Source organism: Phacochoerus africanus, chromosome 16 (genome assembly GCF_016906955.1).
Source record: "Phacochoerus africanus isolate WHEZ1 chromosome 16, ROS_Pafr_v1, whole genome shotgun sequence".
NCBI lineage: Eukaryota > Metazoa > Chordata > Mammalia > Artiodactyla > Suidae > Phacochoerus > Phacochoerus africanus.
In genome coordinates this window covers 28956928-28968938 of record NC_062559.1, presented here as the reverse complement: position 1 = coordinate 28968938, position 12011 = coordinate 28956928, and the positions used below count along the sequence as shown (strand labels likewise).

The following is a 12011-nucleotide window of genomic DNA, read 5'->3' as shown; positions in this document are numbered from 1 at the left end:
GGATCTGGCATTGCCATGAGCTATGGTGTAGGTTGCAGATGCAGCTCGGATCTGGCGTTGCCATGGCTGTGGTGTAGGCTGGCAGCTGTAGCTCTGATTGGACCCCTAGCCTGGGAACCTCCATATGCCACAGGTGTGGCCCTAAAAAGCAAAAAAAAAAAAAAAAAAAGAAAAGAAAAAAGAAAACCGAAAAACAAACTCAGATCAATGGCCATCTAGCAGTTGCTCTTGTCTCCCTTCCCACATTACTTTTAGCACCTAGTTGACTTTGTCTTGAATTATGATTGGTTCTTTTAATTTCTGCTCTAAGTTCTTTACTAACAACCCTTTACTGAGTAACATGTGCTCTTTGTTCTTATCACCTCATTTGATATTTACCACAACTCTTTAAAGTAGTGTTGGAAGCTCCCTTTGCCAAGGAGGAAAATTGGGCCTCAAAGAGCTCGAGTTTCTTTTAAGGACACGCAGCTGGTGAAGCAGAAGAACAAGAACATCAGCCTGGGTCTGGTTTACTCCAAAGCTCAGTCTCTTTTCCCCAGAGCAAATTATTCTCAATCATTACTGCACATGGAAATCACCTTGGCAAATCTTTAAAACTTGTTCATCCATGCAGACATTCTGATTGAACTGGTGTGGAGTATAACCCAGGTCTCAGGGTGTGTTATTTGTGAAGTTGCTCAGGTGATTCTAAGTGCAGCATCATTTGGGAACAACTGCCCTAGGCTGTTCGGTGCCCCTGACCCCCGCCTCCACTATTCAGCATGTAGTGTGCTTAATACATGTTTGCACTGAATCTTGTGTCCAAATGCTTTTCTGGTCCACTGGATGCTTTATCCCTAAATTCTAAATTCTAAGGTTGGCAAAGATTCAAATGCAAAACCAAGCAGAGAAAGAAATTACTTATCTGGCCAATATGAGCCCCAAATTCATTTCCAATGAAATTTCCAAATCCATATAAAGAAATTAGGATGCATAGGCCAAAGTTTTAACTAATTAATCCTCAGTTGCTTTTTTTTTGGCAAGAGAAGCCTGCCTCCTTAACATCCTCCAGCCCCTCCTCTTTTTCATCCCTCCAGCAGCTGCATGTTGACATGACTTGTCCTTGCAGACTGATCCCAAGGCAGAGCCCACCTCCTTGGGAAGAGACATTGAGATGTGCAGGAGAAGCATGTATAGTATGTGTGCACCTTGGCAACAGTCAGGTCACCCTCTGAGTCCTAGAGGGTGTTCCTATGGCAGGCTGTCACGGCCATGCCCTGTCTCAGAAGTCGCCAGAAAGAAAAAATCATCTCATTGGAAATGTAATGAGCAGACTGTTCATTCTGTATTTGTCTTTTCATTAGAAGAACAGCATGGTGCCCAAAAGAATCCTCTAATAATCATTTATAATGTGAATGTTAATCCAGAATGACATTTTTATGGGACCAAACAATATTTTGTGATGTTCTATTTGTGCTTTCATGTCTCCAGCTTATCTATACAAGACACAGAGATCAATAAATTAGACTTAAAATTTTTAAAAACTCTCATTGAGTCACTCACTTCTCCTGCTGCGTTTACTTTTCCCTTCTGATAATTTGATATTATTACAGCCAGTTATGGAAGGAAATTTGAAAACCAGACTACCTCTTTAGAATGTTTGTCCCATTTAGGACTTTATTTATAATTTTTTATTAAATTCTATCAATGAGGAAGCATCACCTGATAAAATTGAGCTGTGACTTTACATGAAGTTTCTAATGAGCAGAATATGCATTCTTATAAAATTCTATTAAAGCCTCTGTTTTGCTGCATGTGAGAAGCAAAAAACCTCAGAAGATCTTTCAGCATCTATGAAGGTAAGAAAACTGTTCTTCTCAGATGTTATCCGGTTCAGATGTTGGTCATTGCTAGCCATAATCTAGAACACATGAGAGGTATGGACGTCCTTTCTGTATGCTGAAAGGTCTGGATTATCTACATAATTAATTCACCAAACTTTATCTGGAGTCCTCTCTAGATGTCCACACAAAAACATAGTCTATAATACAGAGCCAGCTCCCATTCGCTGCCCAGTGACTCACACAGGAGTGTTCTTTTATAAGGATGGTTAATGCGAAGTTAAATAGTCTCAGTTAAATGATGTCCTAAGGCAGTAATGAAGGAGATGCTGCAGGGTCTCCAACGCCTGAGCGCTAAGTGAGCTGTTCAGGTGGGTGTTTCCTCGCAGAAAGCCTGAGTGGCTGGGTCTAGGTGGTGCTGCTGTCTTTAACTGTCGAGCCTGCGTTTCTTTGATTGTGGAAGCAAGAGCGTGGGCTTGGAAGTTTATTTCCAGGGTCATCCCGGCTCTCATCTGTGGTGAGTCTGAGGGTCTGTGAGAGTTCACGGGCGTGGGCTGGCCCTGGTGGCCTCCGGGCAGTGAGGTGTATGCTCAACTTGGAAGAGGTGAAATGTTGGGAAGGATGTCAGCCACACCAGTTATTTTAACAAGCAGTTTAATATAAAGAATTCCTAACTGGATTCTGGAAAACATAAAGGAAATTGTGAGGCATTACAGAGATAGGAGGTGCGGGAAGCAGCTACCACCCATAGGGATAGAAGGACAAAGGGAAAAAGTTGGGTTTTGGAGAAGAAATTCTGGAGCTGAAGCAGGGGTCCTGCCCACGTGGGGCTGGTGCCTCTTAGAGCCACAGTGAGGCTGGTTCTGGAGTGTGGGCGAAACTGCAAACTGGAAATCGCTGCTGCTTCAGGAGAAACTATTTCTGGAACACCCATGGGAATGCCTAACAGCAAGAGCAGCCTCCCTCTAGCGCCTCCTTCTGGGAGAGGCTACCAAGGAGCAGCTGGCAAAGCAGAAACGTAGGTTGTAGCCTCAGCCCTGAGCCCTGAGTGGGGCAAGGCGGGGTGGGTGAAGATTTGAGAAATGACAGTCAATAACCAGCGCTGGAGGGAGTGGGAATAAGGACAGCTGCAGTCAAATCAGGAGTAACATCTACCGCCTCCATGCATCTACTTTGTGTCATTTTACCCATGGAGTCATTAACCCTTTTAACAAGCTTAGGAAGCCAGTATTGTTATTTTCCTGTGGCAAAGGAAGTGCTGAGTCAGAAAGGTTAACTAACCTCTCAACCCTCACCCAGTGGTGTGAGGGGCGGAGTAGGGACCTGGACACAGGACTGTCTCCTTGCAAAGTTCTTCCCTTCACAGTTTGCAGTGTGTGCTAGAAAAGTACCTTGTGCATCCAAGAAGCCATGAGGGGTTTGACTAGAAAGGTGTGGATTATTTGGAAAGGTGAGTTTTGGCAACTTTGTGAAGGGTAAGGGATTTGGGCCCTATAGGCAATGGGAATCAATGCAAATTTTGGAAAATGGCAGTGAAATAGCGGAAACATATTTTAGAGAGATTTATTTGGAAAGAGTGAGCAAGAGGGTTTGAAGAGAGAGGAGTCTGGTGCCAGTGAGCTTCATTATGAACTAGTTACAATAATTTTGGTTTGGGTGGGGGCAATGAGAAAAAAGGGAAGAATTCCATCGTGGCTCAGCGGAAACAAATCTGACTAGCATCCATGAGGATGCAGGTTCAATCCCTGACCTTGCTCAGTGGGCTAAGGATCCAGCGTTTCTGTGAGCCGTGGTGTAGGTCACAGACGCAGCTTGGATCTGGTGTTGCCGTGGCGTAGGCCAGAGGCTACAGCTCCCATTCAGCTCCTAGCCTGGGAACCTCCATATGCCACAAGTGCAGCCCTAAAAAAAGACAAAAGGAAAAAAAAAAAGAAAAGGAAGAGGAGAAATTTTTTGAAGAAAGAATAGGAATGGCTGGACATATTTTTGAAAAGTAGGGCCCAAAGATAATTAAGTTTTGAGGTCTAGAAATCTAAAAGGATAGAATTTCTATTTCTGCCTTCAGAAATAGAAATTCTGGCATTCCCATTGTGGCTCAGTGCTAAGGAGCAAAACTAGTATCCATGAGGATGCAGGTTCTATCCCTTGCCTCCCTCAGTGGGTTAAGGATCCAGCGTTGCTGTGAGCTGTGGTGTAGGTCACAGAGGCAGCTCAGATCTGGTGTAGGCCAGCAGCTGTAGCTCCAGTTCGACCCCTAGCCTGGAAATTTCCATATGCCATGGGTGTGGTCCTAAAAAGCAAAAAAAGAAAAAGAAAGAAATTCTGTGAATTCTGGAATGTTTTTCTCTTTGGAATATGACTTTTGCCTCCTTGCGCTGCTCCCATTCCTCCAACACACCACGGTTGGGTGGACAGCATAGAATTCCCAGTGTTCTGCCATTTCACCTGGATTATAATAGTAAAGTTGATAATTTAGATTTGAGACATAACTACTTACTGTAAAGTTAGGGAAAATATTAGGTTAGAGATAAGGAAATGGATTATACTTTCAGTCTGCTGTTATTTGCTATGTGTTTTACTTTTTCTGAGTTATTTCATAGTGTGGCTAGAAGGACTTATTGGGATAATGGATATCAGTGGTTCTCTAACTTCTATATTTATCATAATCACCTGGGGGAGCTTTTAAAAATACAATACCTGGACCCATGTTCAGAGTGTCTGATTCAATGAACCTGGAAAAGGACCTGATAGTATTTTTTGCTGAGGGCGGGACCTCTATGGGGTGGGGCCCCTAAGAGATGGAGGTCCAGGAGGTGGGGGCTGGGTGAGGTAGAGGGCATGGCCGGGACCTAGTATTTTTTTTTTTTTTTTAAATCAGCATCTTGGAGTTCCGCATTGTGGCTCAGCAGAAACAAATCCTACTTAGTATCCATGAGGATGTGGGTTTGATCCCTGGCCCTGCTCAGTGGGTTAAGGACACAGCATTGCCTTGAGTTGTAGTGTAGCTTGCAGATGTAGCTCCGATCTGGCATTGCTGTGCCTGAGGCATAGGCCAGCAATTTGACCCCTACTCTGGGAACTTCCATATGCCATACCTGCAGCCCATCCCACACCAAAAATAAATTAGCATCTCTGGTTATCTACTATTTGAAGGCTCCCTCATGTGCATTCTCTACTGACCTCAGAGTGTTTCACTAATGCAAAGGTCAGGCTGTCAAGAAAACTCACCAGGAACTGGTTTGCCCCATTAAGGAAGGTGGTGAGCACCTTGCCAAGATAGAGCCCAGAGAGGACATGATCTCTGCTTGCCAGTAGAGACACAGCCCAGTAGGCATTTTGGCTTTTCATAGCCTCAACCAATGAAAACACATTTAAAATTTCCGCTGGACTTAGATAAGAAGAGCAAGAATCTGTCACTCTATTTTCTAATGTTATGTGGGTACGATAGGGCTCTCTGAGAGGGACAGGTTCTGTGCATGGCTACCATTCTTAGAAGGGCAGCATATTACATCTAAGTTGTTCAAGCCCAGTAGAGCCCCAGTTCACCCAGAGGGTAGGGACTGAAGGGTAATTAAAACTACCCTTGAAATTCTCTTAAAAATGCATGAAGATAGCGGAGCTCTGCTCACACAGTTCAACACAGCTTTTTGTCTAGTGTTGAAGTGGATCGCTGCTTCTTCCTTGGGCCCTTAAGGGATGGTTGGTGTGTGTTTAAAAAGGCCATTTGTACCTAAAAATATATCTTTAAGACAAAATTCCCACCTAGAGGGCTGAGAAGGTCAAATTGAGAGAGACTGTGGTCTAGAGACAAAGAAGCTGAATGAAGGGAGTTTTTCAAAGTTGTCACAGTGAGAGGCTTAGCCAGCTCCTACCTTATGCACCTCACCTGAAGGCAGAGGGCACAGGTTCGCATTATAAGCTCATGTATCTGAGTACTGTAATTACTAGGTATAGAAATGAAGACACAAATCAGTTTGGAGCGGAATTTCATGATGATGAGCTACTAATGTGAGGGCATTAGACTCTCCTTGCCCAAGGGAGAGGATATAACAGGATCTTTTAAAAATTCCTGTGGCTTATCAGTTTGCAAAAAAAAAAAAAAAAAAAAGAAAAGAAAAGAAAAAAAAAGCCCTGGAGGCTTCTGGTAGGGAGAGGATGCCAGACTCCATGCTCTTCTTTCTGAGAGTTGAAATTAGAGAAACCTGTTTTTACGAGTGTGGCACTAACAAGTGTCTCTGCTGTCATGAGAAAACTTCAAGAGCCCAAGGGGGAATTCCTTATGAGGTGATAAAGGCTCAAAGAAGGGTTCTAACAAAACCCTCTGGACCTAGCCACCAAGATGTGTTGTCACTCTTTGAGAACAATGGCTGAATATATGAGTGAAAATGCAAAGAGCTATACCCTTGAAATGCAAGTACGAACTTTGCATGGTACAGGGATCTGACAGCAAGGATATCATCTGATCCTTGAGCTAGAGTCATTGCAGCTCCAGGTGATGTTCAGTGAGGGACCTTACCTATAAAAGTCACACAATCAATGATGCCTAGACCGAAGAGACTTTCCAGTTATGCTGTTTAGAAGTACTGACCCACATGAGCTTAGCAGTGAGTCCCTCCAATTCTTGGACAATTTGAAGTGGGAACTCCAAGAGAAAGATCCCGAATTTCTGCTAATTAGGATACGTTGATAACCAAGAGTGTAAAACTGGTAAAGAGGGTTATACAAGTCATACTAGCTTTCACATTTCAGGTATTCATTTATAATTGGAGTAGGGACAAAGAGTATGGGAGAATACAGTTCTCACCAACATGCTAATGTTTATGTTTCAATCTTTTAGATTATCTATAGGAAAATCATTGGATTGTAAATTTCTGATGCTTTCATGAGCATGAGTGGGTCATTATATTTATGTACCTGAAGATTTAGTTGAAGACACGTCCTAAGCCACACAATAAATGTATAAAATGAGAATTTTGTTGACATTAAGAAGTGTTTATGAAGTAATTAATGGTTTTCTGTTCTTACCTTTTAATTAGTGTGGGTTGTTTTTCATAAGATTAACACTAAGAAGTCACTATTGTCATCTCTATTTGTGTCTCTCAGGAAAACTTCTACGGTAATATTCTTTATTTTTGTTTTTTGTGTTTTGTTTTTTGTCTTCTGTAGGGCCGCACCAGCAGCATATAGAGGTTCCCAAACTAGGGGTCTAATCAGAGCTGTAGCTGCCAGCCTATGCCACAGCCACAGCAATACCAGATCCGAGCCATGTCATCTGTGACCACACCACAGCTCACAGCAATGCCGGATCCTTAACCCACTGAGCAAGGCCAGGGATCAAACCTGCAACCTCATGGTTCTTAGTCAGATTTGTTTCCTGCTGCGCCACGACGGGAACTCCTACAGTAATTTTCTAATTGTACTCAACCCACGAAATGTCCTTGGCAAGGAGTTGGTATGCATACTTATGCAGAGATTCAAAGTTGGGTATTCTTTTGACATGTATTGTATACCATGCTTGATGGAAACATTCTTGAGAACGTAAATCAGATATTGCTTGCAGAACAATTGAATCATTCATTTATTCATTTATTTATTTTAAAAGAATATTGGTTTATTGAATATCTGCTGAATATCTGGTGCTCTGTGGTGGAATCAAGAGTGAGAAGGGAGAAAGGAAACTTGTGCAAGGAAAGGGAGGAGGCAGAGAGCCTGCCTAAAGAAAACAATCGTAGTCATCCTTGGCTTTTCCAAAGAGTTGTACTTTTGTAGATTAAGTTTGGTAAAAAGTTGACATTTTACAATATTCTATCATAATCCCTCCATAAATTCAAAGTATCTATTTCCACTACTACAGATTTGTAGATTTTTTTCCTTATAGTTCTGTACAGTCATTATTTTTATACCTAAATATTGTTATTACAAGCAATAGAATCCTAATTTCCCTGCTTTCAGTCTAAATCCTTCCCATTTCTACATCTATAAATCTGTTCTCCTTTTAGTTTTAGTGAAGAGTTTTAAAAATTAGTTTTATCTCTTTACTAGATAGGAAATTATGCATTTTTTGTTTTAATGGTTATCTTTAAAATTTTAACATGCTTACTTAACAATGTCTATTATCTATTAATATTTCTAATTTCTTGGGAGTTCCCATCGTGGCTCAGTGGTTAACAAATCCGACTAGGAACCATGAGGTTGCGGGTTCGATCCCTGGCCTTGCTCAGTGGGTTAAGGATCTGGTGTTGCCATGAGCTGTGGTATACACGGTTTGGATCCCGAGTTGCTGTGGCTCTGGTGTAGGCCAGCAGCTAGAGCTCCGATTAGACCCCTATCCTGGGAACCTCCATATGCTGTGGGAAGCAGCCCTAGAAAAGGCAAAAAAAGACAAAAAAAAAATTTCTAATTTCTTCTCAGCCTTTTGGCTAAGATCAAGTGTATTAATATTTCTAACCTTCAAAAATATTAAAAAATTAAAATATGTCTAATCCCCATATTGATATTGTTGCCAATAGTCATTTTAGTTTGATTTGTTACCAGAGATTAGTAATTACTTATTTTAAAAAATATATCCATTATTGGAAATTTAACTGCTTATGTGCAAATTTCTTTGCTTAACATTTCCACTTGCATTCCTTTTAGAATATATTTCCTTTTTCCTGACGTTCCTTTAGATAGGATCTGTTCTTAGAAGATTTTGTTTCTTTGAAAATGCCTTTATTTTATTCTTTTTCCTTAATGATAGTTCAGCTGGATATAAAGCTATAGATTGAAATTTATTTTCTTTCAGGGCTTGGAAAATATTCCATTGCCTTCTTGCTTCCATCACTGCTTTGGAAAAGTCTGCTTTTGGTCTGATTTTGTAAGCTTTTGGTATGATTTTATTTTGTAAGCAACTTGTCTTTTCTCTCTGGTAGCTTTTAATATCTTTCTTCTATTCTCTGAAATCTCTCTACCATATGTTTTAGTGTGGATTTATTTTGTTTTTACTACTTGGAATTTATGCTTCTTAAAACTGAAGGTTTTAGTTTTCCATTCTGGAAAATGCAACGTCTTTCTCATTTTCTCTCTTCTTTGTTTCTGAAATTCCTACTATAAGATATATAATGGAAATTTTCATTGTACTTTCCATGTCTCTTAACTTTTTTGACATTTTCCATTTCTTTATATGGATAGAATTCTGGATAATTTCCTTAGGTCTGTCTTCTGCTTTGCCAATTCTCTCTTTAGCTATATCTATTCCTCTATTCACTATATTCACTTTTTCTTCTTTTCTTTTTATTTTTATGGCTGCATCCACAGTATATGGAAGTTCCCAGGCCAGGGGTTGAATCAGAGCTGCAGCTGAGGCCTGTACTACAGCCATAGAAACACAAGATCCAAGCTGCATCTGTGACCCACACCACAGCTTATTGTAAAGTCAGATCCTCAACTCTCTGAGTGAAGCCAGGGGTCAAATTTGCATCCTCACAGAGATGATATAGTGTCCTTAACCCGCTGAGACACAATGGGAACTCTTGAGTTTTTTTTGTTTTTAAAGCACATTTAATCAGCATCATGATCAGACTATTACATTTAGCACTCTAAATGTGAACAACAACAGAAATGCCTACATTAAAATTTTTTGCTGGAATGCTTTGTACTTTCCACAGAACAGAACTAAAATACTTGTTATGCAGTCACAAATATAGTTTTTTTTTTTCTTTTCTGTTAGCAGTTAGGCCCTCCTGCTGTAATTGGTTAAGTTCACAAACCTATTGTAACTTCTAGCTTTTCTGTCACTTCTCTGGCTCTTTTCTTTTTTCTTTTTTTTTTTTTTAGAAATTTATTTATTTATTTATTTATTTTTTGGTCTTTTTGCTATTTCTTGGGCCACTCCCGCAGCATATGGAGATTCCCAGGCTAGGGGTCCAATTGGAGCTGTAGCCACCAGCCTACGCCAGAGCCACAGCAACACGGGATCCGAGCCGCGTCTGCAACCTACACCACAGCTCACGGCAATGCCGGATCGTTAACCCACTGAGCAAGGGCAGGGATCGAACCCGCAACCTCATGGTTCCTAGTTGGATTCGTTAACCACTGCGCCACGACGGGAACTCCCTTTGGCTCTTTTCTGCTAAGCACTTTTTTTTTCTTGGCTATAATTAAAATCTTCTGCTGTAACTACCTGTGTTGCTGGAACACCCATAACCATCTTAGTTTTGTTGTTTGGCAAATTATTGGTCTCCACCAACTTAAGGACCAGAGCTTCTGCCTCCAAAGTCTTCTGCCTTTCTTCCTTAATGGGTCTAGAATTTGAAGATTGATTGTTGTAATTGACAAAGTCACTGTAGATTCCATTACCTCCAAAACTACTTTCCAGTATTACCCAATCCACTATTGCCATCAAATTCTCCACCAACATGGCTGCCAGCAAAGCCATCAGAACACTGAATTTTCCTTCATGACCAGAGTTGTCATTTCCTCTAAAATAATGTCCACAGCAACTGCCAAAGTTTTCAGAACCATTTTGAACTGGATGAGGCACTGTCCTTCTCTTGCTTATTCAAGGCTCTCTTTATTTCACAGTTATAGCTATTTATATATGGCATTTCTGAATGACAGTCTTATTAATGGAGTTGAGGTCACCAAAGGTTACAAAAGCAAAGGCTCTCTTCTCATCACTGCCCTAGTCAGTAATGATTTCAATCATTTCATTCTTCTTATACTGCTCAGAATAATCTCTTACATGATGTTCTTCAGTGCCTTCTTCATTGCTACTGACAAAGGTCTTTTTCACAGGTAACTGGGCACCTGGTCTTTGAACACTTTCTCTTGAGACAGGCTTCTTTGGTTCACAACTCTTCCATACACCTGTGTGGCCTTGTTTTCATGATGCATCTGCCTGCACCACAGTGGCCTATGTCAAAATCCAAAGCTTGTGGAGTGTTCAATGTTTGAATCTTCTGTTACCACATTACCACACAATCTGTGGTTGTTTCCCCTGGCTGCTCAGTCTCTTGCTGTTTTTTTTTTTTTTTTTAAGTTCTAATCTATAATAAAGAGCTTATACAACTTTGAGCTCTTTGGAAGACTGAATTAGACATGATAGCAGCAGAAGGAAGACTTTAAGAATGCTCCCTCAGCTGTGGCCACAGGTAGAAAATCACTTGGTTTTTAATATCAATGGTTATATTTTTAATTTCTAGATATTCCTTTAAATTCCTTTCAAGTACAATGAAAGGAAAATGACATGTGAGGGTGAGCTGTTTCCCTTCATGGTTGTCTATATAATCTACCTAGGGATCTGATTCTGCTATAGTTGTTATAAGGAAAAATGCTTACATGTCCAAGAAATATGAAAATTGCTTTTGGACATCATCTTACTCTTTATTGCTCCAAAAGAATGAATCACATTCTAGGCAGGATTATACTCCCTAGATTTTATTTACTTATTTATTTTAAGGACCACTTTCTCCATGAGCTCACATTTCTTAGCAGTTTTCTCACAAATTAAAATGCATATCTAGGGACAGTTTTTTTTTTTTTCATCATGAATAAACATGAGTGTAAATCTATTCCATACACTTTTAGAATAATTGTAAAAAAAAATTCTCCACCCTCTCCCCTGACCCACTTTTTAAGATTCCATTTGGACAAAGATTCTCTCTCTCTTGTCTACATGTCTCAGAAATTCATGTTAAGGACGTACCCTTGATTCCTTTACATTCTGAAGAGACTCTTTTGCTAATTTGGCCACCACCACAAGTAACCCCAACCAGAAGGCTGGACTAAGCAAGCTGTAGATTAGAAATCAATCAGAGGAGTTCCTGTTGTGGCTCAGCTGAAAAGAACCTGACTAGTATCCAAGTGTGATCCCTGGCCTCACTCAGTGGGTTAAGGATCCGGCCTTGGCGTGAGCTGTGGTGTAGGTCGCAAATGAGGCTCGGATCTAGTATTGCTGTGGCTGTGGTGTAGGCCAGTAAATACAGTTCCAATTCAACACCTAGGCTAGGAACCTTCATATGCCTCAGGTGTGGCCCTAAAAAGACTAAATAAATAAATAAACTCCTTACTTTCTACCCCCATGTACAAATTGTATTAAAAAAAAAAAAAAAGCAATTGGAGGTCAGTGCCAGTGTGTGTATTACCCCAGCCGTAATGGATTATTTCTAGACAGAAGGTAGACGTGAGATCTCCTATTGTTCCTAGAAACAT

At 40.7% G+C, this 12011-nt stretch overlaps 1 pseudogene; it reads right to left on the bottom strand.

Annotated features, from left to right (window-relative positions):
* Positions 1-9958: 9958 nt before the first annotated feature.
* Positions 9959-12011, bottom strand: LOC125117322 (heterogeneous nuclear ribonucleoprotein A1-like; annotated as a pseudogene).